Genomic DNA, 23,605 nt, shown 5'->3' on the forward strand with positions numbered 1-23,605 from the left:
CTGTGAAATTCAATGCCATTTATGGCTATGGAAGCCAAGTCATTTAGTATATTTAAAGTGAAAGTTGATAGATTCTTGATTAGCAGAGGTGTCAAAGATTATGGGAGAAGGCAGATGAATAGAGTTGAGAGGGATAATACATCAGCCATGATTGAATGGTGAATCAGACTCAATAGGTCAAATGGCCTAATTATGCTTCTATGTTTTATGGTCTTATGGTGATGAACTCAATATGAAGTTCCCACTCAATTCCTAACTTCCTTTTATATCCTTAATCGACAAAAAGTGACCCCTGTGTACTCAATAATCAAACAGCCCACAATCTCTGCGGTAAATAATTCCAAAAATCACAGCACTCTATGATTCTCCGCATTTCAGTTCTAATGGATCTACCTATGATCCTGATTCGAAGACCCATATATGGAGGCATATTCCCACAAAATATTTTCCTAATTCCTGTTATAAGTAAATAATAATTACTGGTGGATGCAACAACAGAAAATAAACAATCACAACATGGAAGATGGAAGATAACAATTGGTAGACGCTTAATAATATGAACTTAGGTCATGAGAATGGAAGGTAACGAGTAAATCATAAACACAGGAAAGTTTGCAGATGCTGGATATCCTAAGGAACACATACAAAATGCCGGAGAAACTCAGCAGGTCAGGCAGCATCTATGGAAATGAATAAACAGTTGACACTTTGGGCCAAGACCCTTCTTCAGGACTGAGAAGGAAAGGGGAAGATGCCAGAATAAAAAGGTGGTGGAACGGGAATTAGGCTAGCTGGAAGTTGATAGGTGAAGCCAGGTGAATAGGAAAGGTGAAGGGTTGGAGAGGAAGGAATCTGATAGGAGAAGAGAGTGGACCAGAGGAGAAAGGGAAGGAGGAGAGAGACCTGAGTGGAAGTGATAGGCAGGTGAGAAAAGGTAAAATGGCAGAGTGGGGAATTGCAAAATTGTTTTGGATGGATAAAGGAATAGAGGAAAACCATACTTTATTATACAAGAGCATGCATTCCTCAAGAAAAGAAGCTTTCTAGCTAACATTTAGCCATGATGGGTCAATAAACGCAAGGATAAAAGTAAAATTAAAGACGGCAGAAATAAAGTAGTTGGATAATAAAAGTGGGGTACTTGATATAATATGTTGAGATTAAGAAAATATTAAGGGGAGGAGCATTAATAAAAGTCAATAAAACTAATAAAAATCGAAAAGAAATAATAAAGAAACTAAAAATACTGCAGTTTCTGAAGTCCTGGAATGAAGTCAGAAATGTTAGGAATAAGTGACAGGTCAGGCAGTATCAGTGGAAATAGAAATACAGTAGTTAATGGTTCAGAAACGAGAGAAAATCTGCAGGCACTGGAAATCAAATTAATACACGCAAAATGTTGAAGGAACTCCGCAGGTCAGGCAGCATCTATGAAAAAGAATAAACAGTTTACATTTTGGGCAGAGACCCTTTATCAGTCCTGACGAAGAGTCTCAGCCCGAAATGTCAATTGTTTACTCTCTACAGTCAATGGTTCAGATCTGTTTACAGTTTACATTTCCATTCTGACTAAGAGTCTCTGACCTGTTTCACCTTCCATAGATGCTGCCTGATGTGCCAAGTATTTCCAGTACCCTCTGTTTACAATTCAGAATTAATTAGCTATCCTATCGACACATCAGATACAAAGGAGAAATTGAGAGAGGGTTGGGTCCCAATGGATGCATATGATAAACTCACAATGATGGTGAAATGGATGAGAAATGAATAACAGCTTAGGACAAAGCTCTTGGGATGGACTGATTGAAACCACTTGTATTCATAGAAGTCTTTCAAGACATCTCAGAGGCTAGTAAGAGTTTAGGAAGTTTAGGAATGAGTAAGTTAACAAAATCAAATAAGGTGAATGCCTACTGGTGACATATATATTCAAGAAGAAATTAGGTATATTTCTAAAGGCCAAAGGGGAGAAAGCAGGTATAGTGAGTGGATTTCAAATGACTAAATGGCAGAATCAGCTTGAATCAGATCTCTCCTCCCTTCCTTTGTTCACCTTTCTCATCTTTACCCCTTTCCCACTCATTTCCAGCCTCTCTCTCACTCCTGCAATATATTTCTATGCTCTGGGCAGTCGCTTTTGGAACTGATACCGGATCTCCAGTAAAACGTCACCAGTGCTTCTTGCCTCCACAAATGCTGCTTGAATGGCTGAGATCTTGCAGTGTTCTGCTCTATGTTCCATCTTTACACCCATACTTGGAGCACTGTGAGCACTCTACGTAGCACTCTATGGCACCAAGTATTCAGAGGCACAAGATACAAAGGCAAGAATGTGAGCAAGAACTGCAAGAAAGGAAAGAAGAGAAAACTGAAGAAATCAAAACCATTCGAAGTTCAAGAGTTCAAATTAAATTTATTATCAAAGTACATATACAGCATGCCATCATCTACAACGCAAGATCCATTTCCTTGGGGCAATCTCAATCACTACAAGAAATAAAATAGAATCAATTAAAGACTATACCCAACAGGATAAGCAAACAATCAATGTACAAAAGCACAACAAACTTTGCAAAAACAGAAAAAAAGAGAAAAAAATAAGTAATAAATGTTGAGAACATGAGATGAAGATTCCTTGAAGATGAGTTCATAGGTTATGGGAACAGTTCAGTGATGGCGTGTGTCAAGTTGAGTGAAGGTATCTCCTCTGCTTCCAGATAGTTGAGGGGTAATAACTGCTCTGGAACCTGGTGGTGTGGGTCTTGAGGCTTCTGTACTTTTTTCCTGATGGCAACAGTGAGAAGACAGCATAGCCAGGATGGTAGGTTTACTTGATGGTGGATGTTGCTTTTCTGCGACAGTGCTCCATGTAAATGTGCTTGATGTTGGGAAGGGTTTTCCCCATGATGGACTGGGCCAATCCCACTACTTCTCCATACAAGGGCATTGGTGTTTCCATACCAGGCCATAATGCAACCAATCAATGTACTCTTCACCACACATCTATAGAAGTTTGTCAAAGTTTTAGATGTCATGCCGAATCTTTGCAAACTTCAAAGAAAGTAGAGACGCTGCCATGTTTTCTTCATAATGGCACTCACATGCTGATCCCAGGACAGATCCACTGAAATGACAACACCAAGGAATTTAAAGTTGCTGAACTTCTCCAGCTCTGATCCCCTGTTGAGGACTGGCTCAAGGACCTCCAGTTTCCTCCTTCTGTAGTCAATTGGTATTGCTGACATTGAGTGTGAGGTCAAAAGAAGTCCTTACAATTACAGAAGGTACACCAGACGGATATAGTTGCATATGTCTGTGAGGAAAGAACTGTTAGCTCTGAAAAAGGAATTCTGGAAACGTCTGATTACTCAACAGGTTACAAACAGGATCTTTCAAGCATAAAGCACAGATGCACTTAAGGAGAAGGACACAAGGGAACACAGAATAGAGGATATGTCGATGGGATTGGAAGAAGAAAATCAAGTGGGTGGAAACACATGTGGAGTATAAACACCACAGGTTCTGTTTCGGCACTGAGTGCTTACTTTGTAAATAAAGCACAAGCAATTGTTAAATGGAGGCAAATCGGTTCTTATGACTAAGCATCCCTGCAGAGGTAGAAAAGCACACAAACTGAACTTCAAGCTCACTGATGTTATCCCACTGCTTAAGTTGTTGCACAATCTTTGCTGAGATGTATCGGAAGTATGAAGAGCAGCCTTTCCTGGCAATTCATGTTCTCTACAGAGTGAATAATATACGTTAAAATGCACCAGAACTTATAAAATAAAAATTATTCCGTTCAAGATTGATGTGCTGCGAATGTCTTTTCAGGTACACAGCCTCCTCAATTTCCACTGCTCAATTCTCTTTTTGTGACACCAGGGATATAGGTGGAACATCATTACCCTTAGGCATCACTTGCTCCGAGGATGTATCAAACATATTCAAGTTATTCTTAAACCAAAGAACTGGCAGTAGCCCAGAACAACTTTTCTATTGTTTGTATTTGAGAAAGAAATCCTGACTTGCTGAGTTCCTCTAGCGCCCACTGTGCCTTAATCTTACAAACCTTGGCTAGGTCAATTCAAAGTTCAAAGTAAATTTATTATCAAACTACGTAAATGTCACCATATACTACTCTGAGTTCTAGTTCAATTGTCATTCAACCATACACATGTATACAGCTAAATGAAACAGCGTTCCTCTGGGCCCAAGGTTGAAAACACTGTACCATCAGTCACACACAGCACACAGCACATAGCACATATAGATAAGATAGCAGAAAAACATGCAGTCACAAAGAAAATATATAGCCCAAATCCCTGAGTGGCATGGCCTGACCATTGATGGTGCATGGGATGTTGTCCTGGGGACCACATTTCTGCAAGAACAAGCGTGCATTTTCTTGTGGGCATTGAGAGTACCACAGGGAAATACAATAGAATCAAAGTTCAAAGTCCAAAAGTTCAAAGTAAATTTGTTATCAATGTACAGATATGTCACCATATATAACTGTGAGATTCATTTTCTTGTGGGTATACTCAATAATTCCATTACATGAGAGCAACCATGTTGGCGCGTGGCCAAGTGGTTAAGGCATCGGTCTGGAGATCTGAAGGTCGCTAGTTCGAGCCTCAGCTGAGGCAGTGTGTTGTGTCCTTGAGCAAGGCACTTAAACACACGTTGCTCTGCGATGACACCGGTGCCAAGCTGTATCGGACCTAGTGCCCTTCCCTTGGACAACATCGGTGGCGTGGAGAGGGGAGACTTGCTACATGGGCAACTGCCGGTCTTCCATACAATCTTGCTCAGGTCTGGCAAGGAAACCTGGAAACCTTCCAAGGCGCAAATCCATCTCTCACAAGACATACAGATGCCTAAAAAAAAAATGAGAGTAACCATAATAGAATCAATGAAAGACCACACCAACTTAGCTGTTCAATCAGTATGAAAAAGACAACAAACTGTGCAATACAGAAAGAAAGAAATAATAATAATAATAATAAATAGTAAGCAATAAATATGGAAGGCATGAGATGAAGAGTCCTTTAAAGTAAGTCCATAGGCTGTGGGAACATTTCAATGATGGGGTAAGTGAAATTGAGTGAAATTCAAAAGTTTCAAAGGTCAAATTTAATGTCAGAGAAATGTTCTTTCTTCACAAACATCCACAAAAACAGAGAAGTTCCCCAAAGAATAAGTGACAGTTAAACATGAGAACCCCAAAGTCCCCCCAGCTCCCCACTCCTGCACGTAAGCGGCAGTGAACAACGATTCCCCCCTCTCCCACCAGCAAAAAAAACACACATCGGTTCCATCAACGAGCCCAAGCGTCTGCTAAGCAATAGCAAAGACACAGACCAAAGTTACTCCAAAAGCTTCGCATTTCATTCGACAATCAACAAACCAAAGGTTCTCTCTCTCCCTGTCAAGGGAGAAGGAAGTGTCCCCCATTTTTCAGAGAGCGGGAGACATAACATCAACCCGCTGGTTTACGATGTTAAAAGTCCATTTTGTCGCTTTTTTCGAGCTCTGTGTCCAAAGATCGCAAAGTCCTAGGGTCTTCAGGCCCACAATGAAAGATTTTCCGGCCTCCCCAACAACACACGAGTCTCCTGCCATGACACTGACTCTCAATCCACCCGTCTCTGGAACCCCGAGACCTTAGGCTTCTAGGTACTAGGGTAGGTAGTGGATACAGAAGAGAGGAAACTGTGTGGATTAGGTTAAGGCTGGGGCACTGTACATTAAACAAAACATTGAAAATGGTAGGTAAACACCAGATAGGATTGTGTGAGGAATGTCGGGAAGAGGAGTCAGTAGAACATGTAGTTCTGAGTTGCAGGAAGAATGGGATACAGAGAGAGATGATGATAATCAATTTAAGGGAATTGGGGGTGCAGGAATTCACATTAAAAGGGTTGCTGGGCATGGGTGAGAGACCACAGGTCAGGGTATTTTCAGCTTTCTTAAGGGGTACAGGGGTTTTTTATAGGATATGATGAATAAGCAGGAATAGGGTAATAGGATGGCCAAAGATGGGAGGATAAAATGTAGGTTAGGGTAATTGTATGTCTGTGATTGGGTGAATGAATTTGGAATGTAATTCTATTGCACACTCCGGAGCAGAAGATGGCGGTAATGCCCATTAAGCTGGGTGCCAACCGCTGTGAAACAAGAAGAAGAAGAAGAAGAGCTTAGGCTTCCGAACACAATCGAGATTCTCAGGTCAAACCCGCAAAGAACCAAAGCTTGCGTATAACTCCAGGTCAAGATCTTCAAAGGAACCCTGAAAGGGAAAAATAAAGATATTAAAGGTAGAAATAGAGCTGTTTCTGAAGACTGAAGCAAAGGAGTCACTGTTAGGCAGCATCATCCCTCATAAACTCCGCCTTTTATTCAATGACTGTAGTATCATCCACAAACCTCTAGATGAAGTTAGAGCAGGATCTCATTGTGCATGAGTGTGCAGGGAGTAGAGGAGGGGGCTGAGGATGCAGTTTGGTGCAGCACCAGTGGCTAGAATAACTGTGGTGGAGTTGTTACTGCCCATCCATACTGACAGCAGTCCGTTGTTCAGAAGGTCAAGGATCCAGTTATAGAGGGAGGCATTAAATCCCAGGGTGCACACGAATATTTTCACAGACCAAGTTCCCACACAACAGAAGATGCCAGCAGCTAGCAAATCTATCCTATCAGTCTCCCACACATCCATATGTATGTATGGGATGTACACAAGATTTGGTATTCATAAACAGGGGAGGCTGTGTACCTCTGTGGCTGTTCAGTTGTCAGATGTTCTCTGGAACTGATTATGCATTGGGGTGCTACGCTGGGGAGTAATAAAACCACTTACCTTGGAGACCTCCTATCCAGTTTTTGAATCGCAAGAAGTTGGCTTGCAGGTACAACAGGTTATTAAAAAGACAAACTGAATGTTGGCCTTCATTGCTGGAGGGATTGAATTCAAGAGCAGGGAGGTCATGCTGCAACTATACAGGGTGCTGGTGACACCCATACCTGGTCTCCATACCTGAGGAAAGATATACAGGCTTTGGAGGCAGTGCAGAGGAGGATCGCAAGGTAGATTCCAGGGATGAAGGGGTTAACCTATGAGGAGAGATTGAGTCGCCTGGGACGATACTCTCTGAAGTTCAGAAGAATGAGAGGGGATCTTATAGAAACATGGAAAATTTTGAAAGGGATAGATAAGATAGAAGTAGGAAAGTTGTTTCCATTGCTAGGTGAGACTAGAACTGGGGGACATTGCCTCAAGATTCAGGGGAGAAGATTTAGGATGGAGATCAGGAGAAACTGTTTTTCCCAGGGAGTGGTGAATCTGTGGAATTCTCTGCCCAGAGAAAGCAGTTGAGGCTTCCTCACCAAATATATTTAAGAAACAGTTAGATAGGTTTTTACATAGTAAGGGAGTTAAGGGTTATTGGCAAAAGGCAGGTAGATGGAGCTGAGTTTACAGACAGATCAGCCATGTCCTCACCAATACTCAGCTCTGGTCATATTAAATATTCTCTGTGAGTCTACTGGGGAAATTGAAGCCCAAGGCCAACAAGCGTGAGTTTGAGTTTGCTGGAGGCTAGGCACCGAAGTTGCCATCCAAATAGTGTGCAGTTTTACTATAAGCCTACTGACTCTCACAGCTATCTAGACTATTCCTCTTCTCACCCTGTCTCTTGCAAAAACACCATCCCCTACTCGCAATTCCTCTATCTCTGCCGCATCTGCTCTCAAGATGAGGCTTTTCATTCTAGGACGAGGGAGATGTCCTCCTTTTTTAAAGAAAGGGGCTTCCCTTCCTCCACTATCAACTCTGCTCTTAAACGCATCTCCCCCATTTCACGTACATCTGCTCTCACTCTATCCTCCTGCCTCCCCACTAGGAATAGGGTTCCCCTGGTCCTCACCTACCACCCCACCAGCCTCCGGGTCCAACATATTGTTCTCCGTAACTTCCGCCACCTCCAACGGGATCCCACCACTAAGCACATCTTTCCCTCCCCCCCTCTCTCTGCTTTCCACAGGGATCGCCCCCTACGCAACTCCCTTGTCCATTCGTCCCCCCCATCCCTCCCCACTGATCCGTGTAAGCGGAACAAGTGCTACACATGCCCTTACACTTCCTCCCTTACCACCATTCAGGGCCCCAAACAGTCCTTCCAGGTGAGGCTACACTTCACCTGTGAGTCGGCTGGGGTGATATACTGCGTCCGGTGCTCCCGATGTGGCCTTTTATATATTGGCGAGACCCGACGCAGACTGGGAGACCACTTTGCTGAACACCTACGCTCTGTCTCTCAGAGAAAGCAGGATCTCCCAGTGGCCACACATTTTAATTCCACATCCCATTCCCATTCTGACATGTCTATCCACGGCCTCCTCTACTGTAAAGATAAAGCCACACTCAGGTTGGAGGAACAACACCTTATATTCCGTCTGGGTAACCTCCAACCTGATGGCATGAACATCGACTTCTCTAACTTCCACTAATGCCCCACCTCCCCCTCGTACCCCATCTGTTACTTATTTTTATACACACATTCTTTCTCTCACTCTCCTTTTTCTCCCTCTGCCCCTCTGAATATACTCCTTGCCCATCCTCTGGGTTCCCCCCCACCTCCTTGTCTTTCTTCCCGGACCTCCTGTCCCATGATCCTCTCGTATCCCCTTTTGCCTATCACCTGTCCAGCTCTTGGCTCCATCCCTCCCCCTCCTGTCTTCTCCTATCATTTTGGATCTCCCCCTCCCCCTCCAACTTTCAAATCCCTTACTCACTCTTCCTTCAGTTAGTCCTGACGAAGGGTCTCGGCCTGAAACGTCGACTGTACCTCTTCCTAGAGATGCTGCCTGGCCTGCTGCGTTCACCAGCAACTTTGATGTGTGTTGCTTGAACTTCCAGCATCTGCAGAATTCCTGTTGTTAGTGTGCAGTTTTGGTCATCTACTGACAGGAAAGATGTAAATAAGGTTGAAAATGTGCAGAGAAACTTTACAAAGATGTTGCCAGGACTGGAGAACCCGAGTTATAAGAAAAGATTGAACAGGTTAGGACTTTATTCCTTGGAACATAGAAGATTAAGGAGAGATTTGATAGAGGCATAGAAAATTATGAGGGGTATAGATAGGATAACTGCAAGCAGGCTTTTTCCACTGAGGTTGGGTGGGACTACAACTAGTGGTCATGGGTTCAGGGTGAAAGGTGAAAAGTTTAAGGGGAACATGAGGGGGAATTTCTTCATTCAGAGAGTCATAAGAGTGTGGAATGAGCTGACAGCATAAGTGGTACATATGAGCTCAATTTCAATTTTTGAGAAATTTAGATGGGGTATGTTTGGCAGGGGCATGGGGAGCTATGTTCCCTCTAAGATGGGCATGAGCATGCACACATCTTTTACTATTAGCTCACTAAAGAACTCAAACTGCTCACAAAAGATTGTCATCCTTTACCTTATTGGCATGCTAGGTATATTTAATTATACTTCAATAACATGAGACAAGATTGATATTATTACATGCTGTGATGTAGTATATGAGAAATAAGGCTCATTGATGTGTATTATCATCTTATTTCTTTTAAACAATGAAAAACCAACTGGATTTGAGAGTTTATTATGCTTAGAATAGCTTCAGGTTTACTTCCACTTACAAATTCAGTGTGTACGTGTTGCTGTCACTGGGTAAGAAATTGCACATCACAAGATTTTTGCACACACTGGTCATTACAAATTAGAGGGAACATTGATGGAGAGTTATGGTCTGGGTGCAGGTCGATAGGAGTAAGCAGTTTAAATGGATTGGCATGGACTAGATGGGCCAGACGACCAGTGTCTGTGCTGTACTTTTCTATGATTCCATGACTCTATGGGGGTTGAAGTACTGTCCCTGCACATGGGTGGGAGGGAGGAGCAGGGCCTGTTTTGCTGCTGTTGTTTTGTTACTTGTCGTGGTCTCTGTTGTTCCGCTCAATATGGTGGGCATGATATCTTGGCACCAGAATGTGTGGTGACGTTTGCAGGCTGCCCCAAGCACACCACCGGACATGCTGGTTGTTATCGCCAACAATGCATTTCACTGTGTGTTTTGAACTACACGTGATCCTTAAACTTGAATCTTGAGTCATGAATCGCAGCCCTCTTTGAGAGTTGTTCAAAGACGACTAACATTCCTTTGTTTTAAAGACCTGAGATATCTCATAGCAGAGGTCATTACTCTAAACATTCATCTTTTCTCCCCCCAGTCCACCCCCACTGGGACACAGTAACTACAGCATGTACTATCTTTGCAGTTGCTCATAATAGCTTCTCTAACAGTGACTCCCAAACCGAATACCTCTATCAACAAGAGGCACAAGAGCGACAGATGTTCAAATTCAAGTTTAGTGCTGCCATTAGACTCTTGCAGCAATAGCACTGTTACTTACAAGACAAGGACAGACATGAACTTCAGTTAACACAAATTACACGTAAAATAAATGTGTAACATAAGCAATAACAATGTGTGACTTCCACAAGACCATCACGACAGTTTTCCTGCTAAGCTGCACAACGTCCTGACTTGGAAGTATACGGCAATCCTTCAACATCACCGGATCTATTGGGAGCATCTTCACTATGTTTTACAGGAGCACCACTGAGAGCATTCTAACCAGTTGCATCTCCATCTGGTATGGGAGCAGGCGAGCATCGGACCAGAAGCCCTTACAAAGGACTGTGAGAATGACTGAGCTAATAACAGGGGTCTCTCCACCTCCCATCGGGACATTCATCAGGAGCGCTGTGTTTGCAGGGTCCTGATCCAGCATCCTCTTTGACTTTCCACCATCAGGCAGGAGACTACGATGCATAAAAGCAAAGCCTAAAATGCATAAGGTCAAGATGGGAAACAGTTTCTTCCCTCAGGCCATTAGGCTTCTGAATGCCCTGCCGTATCACATTCGAAGTGTTACTGGTTAATCTGTTCCATACCTTACAATATTTAATTTATGCACTTTAGTTTGTTATTTATGCATGATTCATCTATAGATTTTATCCTTACCTTCATGAGATATCATGCGTAATGTGTGTAAACACAAGATAATCTGCAGATGTGGGGTCAAATCAACACTCACAACAGGCTGGAGGAACTCAGCAGGTCGGGCAGCATCCGTGGAAAAGATCAATCGACATTTCGGGCCGGAACCCGAAGGTAAAGCACAGTAGTAGACATCACACACATTACACATGATATCTCATGAAGGTAAGGATAAAATCTATATTATCCTTACAATATCTTTACTGGACCCCCTACAATTCCCCTACCGACATAACCGATCGATAGATGACACAATAGCCACATTTCTATATACACTAAATGGTTATACACCTGTTTATAGTTAAATGACAATAAACTTGACTTGACTATTCACTCAGTGGTCACTTTATTAGGTACAATGGTACATCTGCTCATTAATGCAGGACTACAGCTGCAGCATGCTACCACCCACACCTACAATTCGCCTATTGACATAACCGATCAACAGATGACACAATAGCCACAGCTCTACACACTATCTTTACACATCTGGAGAAGAGGGATGCTTGTTTGAGAATACTGCTCTTGGACTACAGTTCAGCATTCAACACCATAATTCCGTCCAAGCTTGACAAAAAGCTCAGAGGCCTCGGCCTTCACCCTGCCTTGTGTAGCTGGGCCCTGAACTTCCTGAAAAATCGCCGGCAGGTGGTAAGAGTGGGCTCCCTCACCTCTGCCCCTCTGACCCTCAACACAGGTGCCCCTCAGGGCTGTGAACTAAGCCCCCCACTTTACTCTCTGTATACCTGTGACTGTGTTGCCACCCACAGCTCTAATCTGCTAATTAAATCTGCTGACGATACTACACTGATTGGCCTAATCTCAAATAATAATGAGGCAGCCTACAGAGAGGAAGTCATCACCCTGACACAGTGGTGTCAAGAAAACAACCTCTCCCTCAATGTCGCAAGAACAAAGGAGCTGGTTGTGGACTACAGGAGAAATGGAGACAGCCTAATCCCTATTGACATCAATGGATCTGGGGTTGAGAGGGTGAACAACTTTAAGTTCCTCGGCATAAACATCATTGAAGATCTCACATGGTCTGTGCACACCGGCTGTGTGATGAAAAAGGCACAACAGTGCCCTTCATCTGAGATGGTTGAAGAAGTTTGGTATGGGCCCCCAAATCCTAAGAACTTTCTATAGGGGCACAATTGAGAGCATCCTGACTGGCTGCATCACTTCCTGGTATAGGAACTGTACTTTGCTCAATTGCAGGAGCCTGTAGAGAGTGGTGCAGATAGCTCAGTGCATCTGTAGATGTGAACTTCCCACTATTCAGGACATTTACAAAGACAGTTGTGTAAAGAGGGCCCGGAGGATTATTAGGGCCCGAGTCGCCCCAACCACAAACTGTTCCAGCTGCTACCATCTAGGAAGCAGTACCGCAGCACAAAAAACAGGGCCAACAGACTCCAGGACAGCTTCTTCCACCAGGCCATCATACTGATTAATTCATGCTGACACAACTGTATCTCTGTGTTATATTGTTGTACATTCTAATTATTATAACTTACTATAAATTGCACATTGTACATTTAGGCAGAGATGTAACGTGAAGATTTATACTCCTCATGTATATGAAGGATGTAAATAATAAAGTCAATTCAATTCAATTCAATTCAATATCTAATCAACCAGTCATGTGGCAGCCACTCAATGCGTAAAAGTATGCAGACATGGCCAAGAGGTTCAGTTGTTGTTCAGACCAAACATCAGAATGGGGAGTAAATGTGATCTAGGTAACTTTGATCATAGATTGATTGTTGGTGCCAGACAGGGAGGTTTGAGTATCTCTGAAACTGCTGATCTCCTGGAAATTTCAAGCACAACAGTCTCGAGAGTAGGAGTTCTCAACCTTTTTTTTATGGCATACACCAATACCCTTAAGGAAGTGGTATGTGGACCCCAGGTTAGGAACCCCTACTCCAGAGTTTACAGAGAATAGTGTGAAAAACCAAAAATAAAAACCCAGTAACCAGCAGTTCTGTGGGCAAAAAACACCTCGTTAATTAGAGAAGTCAAAGGAGAACGCCCAGACTGATTCAAGCTGACAGGAAGATGACAGTAACTTAAATAACCACGTGCTACAACAGTAATGTGCAGAATAACATCTCTGAGCACACAACATGTTGGACCTCGAAGTGGCTGGGTTACAGCAGCAGAAGATCTCAAACATACACTCAGTGGCCACTTCACTGTGTATAGGGGGTACCTAATAAAGTGGCTACTGAGTGTACCTTGAAACTCACTCATCAACGATATTGTGACATCACCTTCACCAAATGAACTGCGGTGGTTCAAGAAGGCAGCTCTTGAAAAGCAGTCAGGGATAAAAATAATATGCTGTCCTTGCCAGCAATGCTCAGATCCCAATAAAGTAACAAGAATAATCCCCCCTGATTAGCAGTCCAGACTAACTAGGTAATGACACACATACAGATAGACCATATTTTCCTTCATAAATTCTAAGTAACCTTATCGATTCCTTCAATGCCTTTACTTAACTGGCAGTGGAGGGCCAAATGATTTGCAGAAATATTAAAATTCAAACAGTTCAAAGTTCAAAGTAAGTTTATTATCAAAGTATCTATACATCACTATGTATTACCTTGAGGTCCATTGTCTTGCAGGCATTTACAGGTAAATAAAGAAATACAATAAAATTTCTGAAAATCTATACATGAAGATTGACAAACAATCAATGTAGTAAAGAAGAAAGATTGTGTGAATAATTTCAAAAATCTATTTTTTTTACATTTTTAAAAATTATTTGTGAGTTGTATCGTCCCTGCAAGTGAGTCTATAATTGTGGAGTCAGTTTAGCGCTGCAGTGAGTGAAGTTATCCATGTTGGTTCTGCAGCCTGACAGCTGTAGAGCAATAGCTGTTCCTGAACCTGGTGGTGTGGGACTTAAAGCTCCTGCCCAAATGTAGTTGAGAGAAGGGAGCATGGCTTGAATGATGGGAGCCCTTGATAATGGCTGCTGCCTTCCTGTGCCAGTACTCTTTGTAAATGTTCTCAATGGTGGGTCGGGCATTCCCTGTGATGAACTGGTCTGATTTCACTAGATTTTGGATATTTATTCCATACCTGGGTTTTGGGGTATCTATACCAGCTGTGATACAACCTGTCAGGATACTCTCCACTGTGCATCTACAGAAGTTTCTCCAAGTTTTAGACGACATCCTGCTTCTAAATATAAAATAATCATAGCTAATAAGATATTATTTGCAATTATGCACTGATCGAATGCCCTTCCTACAGTGTAAGAGCACTTCAATGATCCAATCCTGAAAGGGATGCTTCAATATTTTTAACTGCCTCATCACATCTCTCAGAAGACCTCTACCTGAGTTTACAGTGCTAATGCAGTTGATCGTTGATGCTGAGAAACATCTTAGGAAGTGCTAGGACACATCATCAGTGATGTGCATTTTTCATGTGTTGCTTGGACTTCCAGTATTTGCAGATTTTCTCTTGGTCAGTTCTGCCACGATCACTTGCTTTGGGTCTGATCCATCACTCCACCGTGGCTGATTTATTATCCCGCTCAACCCCATTCTCCTGCCTTCTCCCCATCACCATTGACACTTTTACTATTCCAAAACCTATCAATCTCCACTTCAAATATACCCAATGGCTTGGCTGTTGTGTCTGTGCACAACTACATAACGATTAAGTGAAAGCATGGATGCAGGAGGTGACTTTAACTGGTGTGTTCACATTGAGTGAGAGCAAGAGAGAGAACAGTGCACATGTGCAGACATCAGAGCAGGCATAGACAATAATCCATACGTATTTCTAAGAGGGGTCATTACTCTAAAAGAACTAGATCCATACATTACACTTCCTCCCCTTTAGATTAATGCAACATAAAACTGTATCTGCACATTGCATTCAATTTCCCTTTCATAAGCCCGTATTCCAAATATAAAAGCTTTCACAATACAAGTCCATAACTAACTTCACAGTTCTGAAGATTCAGTCGCTGCTTCTTTCAGGATATCATCTCTGGGCACATGGAGTGGCATCAGGTTTGGCGGGTGTTTTGTCAACGATAATGTTCTCCGTTTCTGCTGCCACGTTGCTGTCAGTGACATCATCACTGAGAGGTAAGGCTGGTGACTGCAATGTGTCTGCCTTTTAGGACGCAGTCGACTCAGGTGTTCTCTTTGATTGAGCTTCCAGTATCCGGTCCACATGATGTCTATTGTCTGATCTCCAAATCCGCTGTGTACATCAGTGATCCAGTCCTTGTAGCTACCCTACTGGGTGTCCATTTGTCTTCTCGGTAATCACACAATAGAACTTCCTGTCCAATCTTGAAACTCCTTGCTGCTTCACTTGGCAACTGGTTGAAATATTTATTCTATATTTTCCTCCGGAAGTATGGTTTCAGGAGGTCTCTGTAAGATCTCAAATTCCTGCTCATCAACAGCATTGCAGGAGTATATTTTTAGTCACATGAGCAGAGTTCTGATACACAAAAGGTAAGTTGTCCACCTTGTGCTGTGGAGAAGTCTCCTCCTTCTCCATCACTTTAATAGACATCTTGAAGGTTTGCATAAACCTTTCAGCTAAGCTATTTGTTGCTGGGTGTGAGGAGCTGACTTAAAATGTCTGATGTCATTTTTCTTCTTGAACAGTCAAAATTATTCTGATGTGCATTGAGGTCCATTGTCACTCACAATTTGTTCTGGTAAGCCATTTCTGGTGAAGATCGTCCTCAGAGCAGAGACAGACTTTTCAGAGGTCATTGACTTCACCGTTATAACCTTTGGCCACTTCGAAGAAGCATCCACAGCATTCAGAAACATGGAGTCCATGAATGACCAAGCAAAGTCAATATGTACTTTTGCCGTGGTGATGATGGCCACTCCCATGAGTGTAACGTTGCCTGTGGGGGTGCATTTTGAACTTTTTGGCATCCCAAACAGCTTTTGGCCAAGTCTTCTATCTGTTTATCTATTTCCAGCCACCACATGTAGCTCCAGGCGAGACTCTTCATCTTGACTGTACCCAGGTGAACTTTATGCAGATTTTCTAACACTCCAGTGATTTCATAGACTTTTGACAATGTTGGGTCATTCTTTGTTTCCCTTTGTAGTTCGGAATTTTTACCTGCAACTGGTTCACCAAAGCAGTATGGAACACTTCTGCTGGGTCACGGTATGAAGACTTTTCTTCTTCAGTTGCCATTAGTGGAAGACATGACAAGTCATCAGCATTGCTGTGTTGTTTGGTACTCTTGAACTCTATGTCATAAGAGTGGGCTCCGAGGAATATCCCAACTTTGTAACTGGGTAGCAGTCATCACTAGAATTCCTGTCCTGGGATTGAAACTAGACACAAGGGGCTGGTGATCTATCACTACCATAACCTTTAGTCCCTAGAGGTAGTGGTGGAACTTCTTTATTCCCCATACTAGACTAAGGGACTCTTGGTTGATCTGTATGTAGTTGTGTTCTGCACTTTTCAGAGATCGTGAAGCAAATGCAATTGGGCATTCAGGTCCATCTTTCATAATATGTGATAAAACAGCTCCAATGCCATAAGGGGACACATTGCATGCCAGTCTGATGGGCAGGGAATGGTCATAATGGGTAAGCAGTTCATCGGACATTATTAGTCTCTTTGTTTCCTTGAATGCTTGTTCAAATTTTTCTGACCATTCCCACTTTGCTCCTGTCTGTAACAGTGCATTCAGTGGATGCAGCACTGTGGCAATGTTTGGGAGAAGTTTGGTAGTAGTTTACAAGGCCCAGGTATGACCTGAGTTGTGACACATTTTCCAGTTTGGGTGCCTGTAGCACAGCTTCAGTCTTCTCTTGTGACTTATGTAAACCATGCTTGACAATGACATGTCCACAATATGAGATTTCATTCTTCAAAACCTCACATTTCTCTCTCTTTGCTCACATACCATACTCACTCAGCCTGGTAAACACTTTACCAAGGTTTTAGAAGTGCTCTTCATCATTTTTGCCCACGATGTTATCAAGGTAACATTGTGTTCCTGGGATGTCTCGGTGCATTGCTCCGAGTTATTGATGCTGATGCAGCGCGGAAGTCGAGACGATTATACTGGAACAGTGCCTTGTGAGTGTTGTTTGTGACGAACTCCCTGCTTGACTCCTCAATCTCCATTTGCAGGTAGGCTTGTGACAAGTCAATCTTTGAAAATGTCTCCCTGCCTGCCAAAGATGCAAAATGTCTTCTATTCATGACAGGGATACTGCACAGTATGCAGCACCCGGTTGATGCTCACTTTGAACTCCCCTCATATGCGAACGGTTCTGGCCTTCCCTTTCCTGATCACTGGGTCAATAGGCATGACCCAATCACTCCATTCAACCTTGGATAGCAGTCCAGACACCTCCAAGCTCGTAGTTTAGCAGCCACTTTAGGATATAGTCCATTATGCACTGGACTGCGCTTTATGGAATTTTGGTGTTGCTGTTTCATCCGGTTCAATTATGGCCTTCATGCCTTTGAGTTTATCAATCCCCTTCTCAAATAAATTCTCATTAACGTTAAGCAGCTGTGCCAGTCTCTGGTTAGCGCTACCATTTGGGCTGTTGATGTCACACTGAGAGCTTTGATTGAGTGCCAGTCTAGCTGCATTTTTCTCAACCATTCACGTCCAAAAAGTGCTGGCCCTCCACTTTTCAATACATAACACTCTAACTGTTGTGCTTGGCCTCCAAACATCACATTTACTTTCAGTCTGCCTTTTCACCTGTGTAAGAATTTAGCATTATGGAGGTCTTCTCCAATGGTAGCTTAGAAAATGGTCTGTTGTAGTCAGCCTCTGGAATTATGGACAAAGCTGACCCTGTATCCAGCTCCATTTTCAGTTTTACAACAGACACATCAATTGTGATCCAGATGATTTTGCTATCCTTTTTGACATTTGCAAGCTTCCAGTCCTCCTGAACCATTCTAGAATCTAATGATTCTTGAAAGATCAGTACTAATGCCCCCACAATCTCCTCAGCTACCTCCTTCAGAAACCTGGGGTGTAGTGTCCATCTGGTTCAGATGACTTATCTGTTTTCAGACCTTTCAGCTTCCCAAGCACCTTCTTCTTAGTTAAAGCAACAACACTCACTTCTGCCCTCTGACACTCTCAAATTTCTGGCACACAGCTGGTGTCTTCCACAGTGAAGACTGATGTAAAATGTTGGTTGTAATCCTGCATCGGGACTTTTTACAGACATTGAAGTGCTTCTGAAAATGGAGTTACTAATAAAATGTAGACTTCTAAAAGGAGAAATTTAATAGGAACTTGAGGGACTACTCCTTCGCCCAGAGGGTGGGTATTACTGTACATGGAATGCACTGACCAAGGAAGTGATTGAAACAGTTGCATTAACAATATTGAAAAGTACTTGGATCGGAAAGTTTTAGAAGAATGTGGACCATACCTGGGCAACAGCATTGACCAGTTCATCTGTAGGGCTATTTTCTGTGCTGCATGACTGTATGACTGTATTGATCAGTTCAGGCCGAGCAAGATCCTACAAATAGGGTCACGATCAAGACTAGGTAAGCTTAGAGTTACACTGTGTAATAAATATTGATCAGGACACTGAGAGAAAGTCCCATGCTCCCTCTTTTCATTTCATCATGGGATCTTGTAAGACCTCATGGTCTTACAAGTGGTAGGTGCATGGAATGCACTCCCAGTGACGATTGTAGAGGCAGATACAATAGGGTCTTTTAACAGACTCTTAGATAGGTACATGGAGCTTGGAAAAAAAGGCGGCTATGCAGTAGGGAAATTCTAGGCAGTTTCTAGAGTAGGTTACATGGTCAGCACAACTGTGGGCCGAAGGGCCTGTAATTTGCTGTAGATTTCTATGTTCTATGTTCTATAAAAAGACCTGTCAAAGGCTTGGATAGGCTCCTGTTTCAAACTCTCATCTGAGAGTCCTTGCCCCTGAAAGTGCAGTGCAAACACGGTGTTCGATTAGAGTGTCAGCTCAGAACCTCGAATTGAGGCAAGAGTGTTGACAAAATTGACCCAAGTTTGCTGTGGCAACAGGGCAACAGCCCAGAGTTCTACAATGCTTTTCAGCATCTCTGAGACAGAACTGTACTGGCATACTGTGACAGAGAACACGCTGTGAACACACTCCGTACGCATACGCATTTACACACACAGAAACGTTGGTTTGCCATTTTGCTGACATTGCACAAAGAGTGCGCACTTCAATGCCTTCCCAGTATTTTCTCGCAGTGGGTCCTAAACCATGCTGATGTACTCAAGTTGGCTTTATGTTGCCTTTCCTACTACGCACAACAGAATATTTCATTTCATTAGTAATGAAGTAGATCATGAAGACACGCAGTCCTCTTTTATTGTCATTTAGTAATGCATGCATTAAGAAATGATACAAAATTTCCTCTGGTGTGATATCACAAAACACAGGACAGACCAAGATTGAAAAAACTAACAAAACCACATAATTATAACATATAGTTATAACAGTGCAACAATATCATAACTTGATGAAGAACAGTCCATGGCACAGTAAAGTCTCTCAAATGTCCCACATCTCACGCAGACAGGAGAAGGAGGAAAAACTCTCCCTGCCATGCCTGACCCCAGTCCGACACTGAGTCATCCGAAAACTTCAAGCCTCCGATCAGCCCTCCGACACCGAGTACTGAGCGTCATCTCTGCCTGAACGATGTGACCTCAATCTCGGTTGCCAATAGCAGGCAAAGCTGGGGATTTTGAGGCCTTCCCTGCAGAAGATTCCCAACCATGCAGTAACAACAGCAGCGAACTGGCATTTCAGAAATTTCTCCAGATGTTCCTCCATGCTTTCACGTCTATCTCCATCAAATCAGAATTGTCCACGGCCCCTATTTAACGGATACAATATCATTTTTCACCGAAGGGCTCTCTCCTCCTGCCTGGGCATGTGTAAATGCATATTTATTGGTTAGATACTGTATTTAAGCCTAATACATGTTTATTTTGGAATATGATTGTAACTACATTGTGGGGTGCATCATATCCTAATGCATGTGTTAAGTTAATTTTGTTGGTTAACTAAGAATGGTACTGGATGCCCTAGTGCCAAATCAAAAGGGCTCATTGCTCTGAGCAGTAGAGAGAGATCAGGACTGCCAGGAGCTCACGCTGGCCAAGTGTAAGTATGGAGCTATTACTGTGTTTTCAGGTAGATAGCTTTTTGTAAATATTGGCAGTTTTCTTTTCACTGTTTTCGCTAATTTTTGTAAATTTGATTTTTGACACACCAGATAAACACCTAGCACTAAGGTACTAAGCGACTCCAGCCATTTTTTCTTTGGTCATAACCCACATATCTAACAAGTGTCAGCTTAGAATTTTGTTCTTAAATCTGACCACATAACCTGCTGACTCAGGGACAGAAGCAAGCAAAATGGGAAGCACATCAATTTGCTTTATAATATCAGTTGAGAAAGGAATATTGCCCTGCATGCCAGGCCAATTTCCTGCTCTTCTTCTGAAAGAAAATTTAGTGTCTGCATAATGAGTCATTTGACATTACAGACCAGACGGCCAGGACGGCTCCAGAACAAGGGATCAGAATCCCAGAATACGGAGTGAGATGGTGTGAACTGAAACTTGGTGAAATCATTCAGTGGTGTGATGAACCTATGGAATTTTCCATCATGGAAGGCAGTGGAAGTCAATTTCTTTATCATTGTTAGGAAGAAGGTAGATTACTGGGCTGCATGTATGGCTATTCCTGAAATAGTGAGTCCACAGTCAATGTCATGGGCTCTTCATCTCATGTTCTTGATATTTATTGCTTATTTACTTACTATTATTATTCTGCGTGTGGTTTTTATTGTTTCTTTGCATTTACTGTGAATACCCACAAGAAAATGATTCTAAGTGTTGTATATGGTGACATAAATGTACGTTGATAATAAATTACTTTGAACTCTCTGGGTGGAGCCCAGCAGGATCAGTGGCGTCTCCTTTGCTTGCATCTTTGGAAACAGTTCTATTTCTATCTTTAATATCTCTATTTTTCCTTTTCAGGGTTCTTTTGACGACCCTGTCCTGGAGTTACACGTTGACTTCAGTTCTTTGCAGAACGGGGCCTGCTCTCGGTGTCTCACAACTAGCTGCTATCCGATATGCCAAGGGCGCAGCCTAGAAGACTAGCACGCCTTCAGGGTTCCGGGATTTCGTGGCTCTGAAGGCAGGTGGACTTGAGGTCGGTGCCTCTGCAGGAAATAGGTGCGTCGTGGGAGGCGGGAGATCGAAAGCTGCAAGCTGGCTGCTGGCTGTGTGCCCAGAGACCCAAGTTCTTTGGGCACAGAGTTCGGAAAAAGCAACACAACAGACTTTTTTTTTAATCGTACATCAGTGAGTTGTTTGTTCTGTCTCCCCTCTCACTGTGAAATGGGGACACCTCTTTTTCCCTTATTTGGGAAAGAGAGAGCCTGTGGTATGTCGAATTACCAGGTGAATGAGTAGTCTTTGGAGTTCTGCAAGTCTGTGTCTTTATTAATGCTTTGCTGCACGCTTGAGTGCTCCTTGGGGGGAGCACCAATACTTTTTTGGCTGATGGGAGAGGGGGGATAATTGCTTAGCTGCTGCTTCTGCATGGGAAGGGGCAGCTGGGGGGGCTTAGGGGTTCTAACATTTAACTGTCATTCATTCTTTGGGCACTCCTCTATTTATGTGGATGTTTGTGAAGAAAAAGAATTTCAGGATGTATATTGTATACATTTGTCTGGCATTAAATGTACCTTTGAAACTTTGAAATAGAGAGCAGCTGTGGTCCCATTCAATGGAAGAGGAAGAGAATCAAAGGGCTGAAGTGCCTACCTGCCCTGCAGCTCTTGCCAAGATAGTAACTTAACACTTCATTCAAAGCCCAGTGTAACATTCCCACAGTTATACATAAAGATAAACAAACATGGAATCTGGTCTGCCACTCTAATGTAACCCGGGAGTGCTGCACTGTCACCTTTCAGATGAGACGTTGAATTGGGGCTTCACCTGCTCTCTCAAGTGCAATGGAATAATCCGGGGCATTACCTTAAAGCGGACTGAGGTGAGTTACCGTGGTGATCTTGCCAATGCATGTTACTCATATGTTACTCACAAAACCAATTGCTGTCACATTGCTGCTTGTGGAAGGTTGCTATGAGCAACATGGTATGCTTGGTTCTTGTAAAGCAGAAGTGGTACATTGACTGGATACTATTACTGGAAGATATTGGCTGAAGGTGTGGAACAGGCCAGCATTTAGCTTTCTGCTCGATGAAGTTTACTCATCTCTGAGTGGAACTGAGGCTGTGGCCTGCAACAAACAGGCTCCTAGATCAGCTGCGAACTCACTTTTGTGAACTTTAGTTCTGAATGGTATTTGTTTACATGTTATTGTTTGCACAGTTTGTTCTTTCGTTTTGCACATTGGATGTTTAATGGTTTTCTTTTTCACTCAGGTTCTATTCAGTTTCTTTGTTCTGTGGCTGCCTGTAAGGAGGTGAATTTCAAGGTTCCTTCCTTCCTAGCGTGTCGCACCAGACAGTCAGGCATTCTTGTCTGATGCATAGTGTCAGGACTGATCTCCTTTTGGATTAACTGGGTCACGATATGAACGTTCCTAACTCGACCCTTGTTTTTTGTATGAGGCCAAGTGGCTAGCTCGACGCTCAACTCGGCACGGATGGAAAGCGTACTCGGTGGGGGTGGCCTGACTTGGATTCGAACTCGGAAGCCTTCGCTCCAAAGTCCAGCGCTGATACCACTGCGCCACCTGCCATCCGATCTCAAGGTTGTATATAGTATACATACTTTGATAATAAATGTTCTTTGAACCAGAGATGAATTATCAATATATTTACAATCTGATTGGAATAAACAAGGTGAACAGTAAGTACCTTTATCAAAGGCAGGTGTGTCTACAACAAGAGAACTTAAATTTAAGGTTTAGAGGGGATTTAGGGGGTGGGGGAAGTTTTTATCACCCAGAAGTAAGTTGGAGCCTAGAATGCATTGCCTAGGAAGGTGATGGGTAGACTCTCATAATACTTAAGAAAATCCAGACAAATACTTGAGTTGTCAAGACACCTGGATGTAATGGGGGTAAATAGGTTCAATACAGATGGGTGCAATGATCAAAGTTCAAAGTGCAAAGTAAATGTAGTGTCAAAGTACATATACCTTCCCATATACAATCCTGAGATTCATTTTCTTTCAAGCATACTCAGTAAATTCAAGAAACAATAGAACCAGTGAAAGACCATACCCAACAGGATAGACAAAAAACAAATGTGCAAGAGACACAAAGTCTGCAAATATAAAGGAAAAAAGAAATAATGAAAATAAACAAATAAGCAATGAATATCATGAACGTGAGATGAAGAGTCCTCGAATGTGAGTTGTGGGAACAGTTCATTGATGAGGTGAGTGAAGTTAAACCCTCTGGTTCAAGAGCCTAATGCTTGAGGGGTAGTAACTGTTCCTGGACCTGATGGTGTGAGTCCTG

Source organism: Mobula hypostoma, chromosome 8 (assembly GCF_963921235.1).
Source record: "Mobula hypostoma chromosome 8, sMobHyp1.1, whole genome shotgun sequence".
Taxonomy (NCBI): Eukaryota; Metazoa; Chordata; class Chondrichthyes; order Myliobatiformes; family Myliobatidae; genus Mobula; species Mobula hypostoma.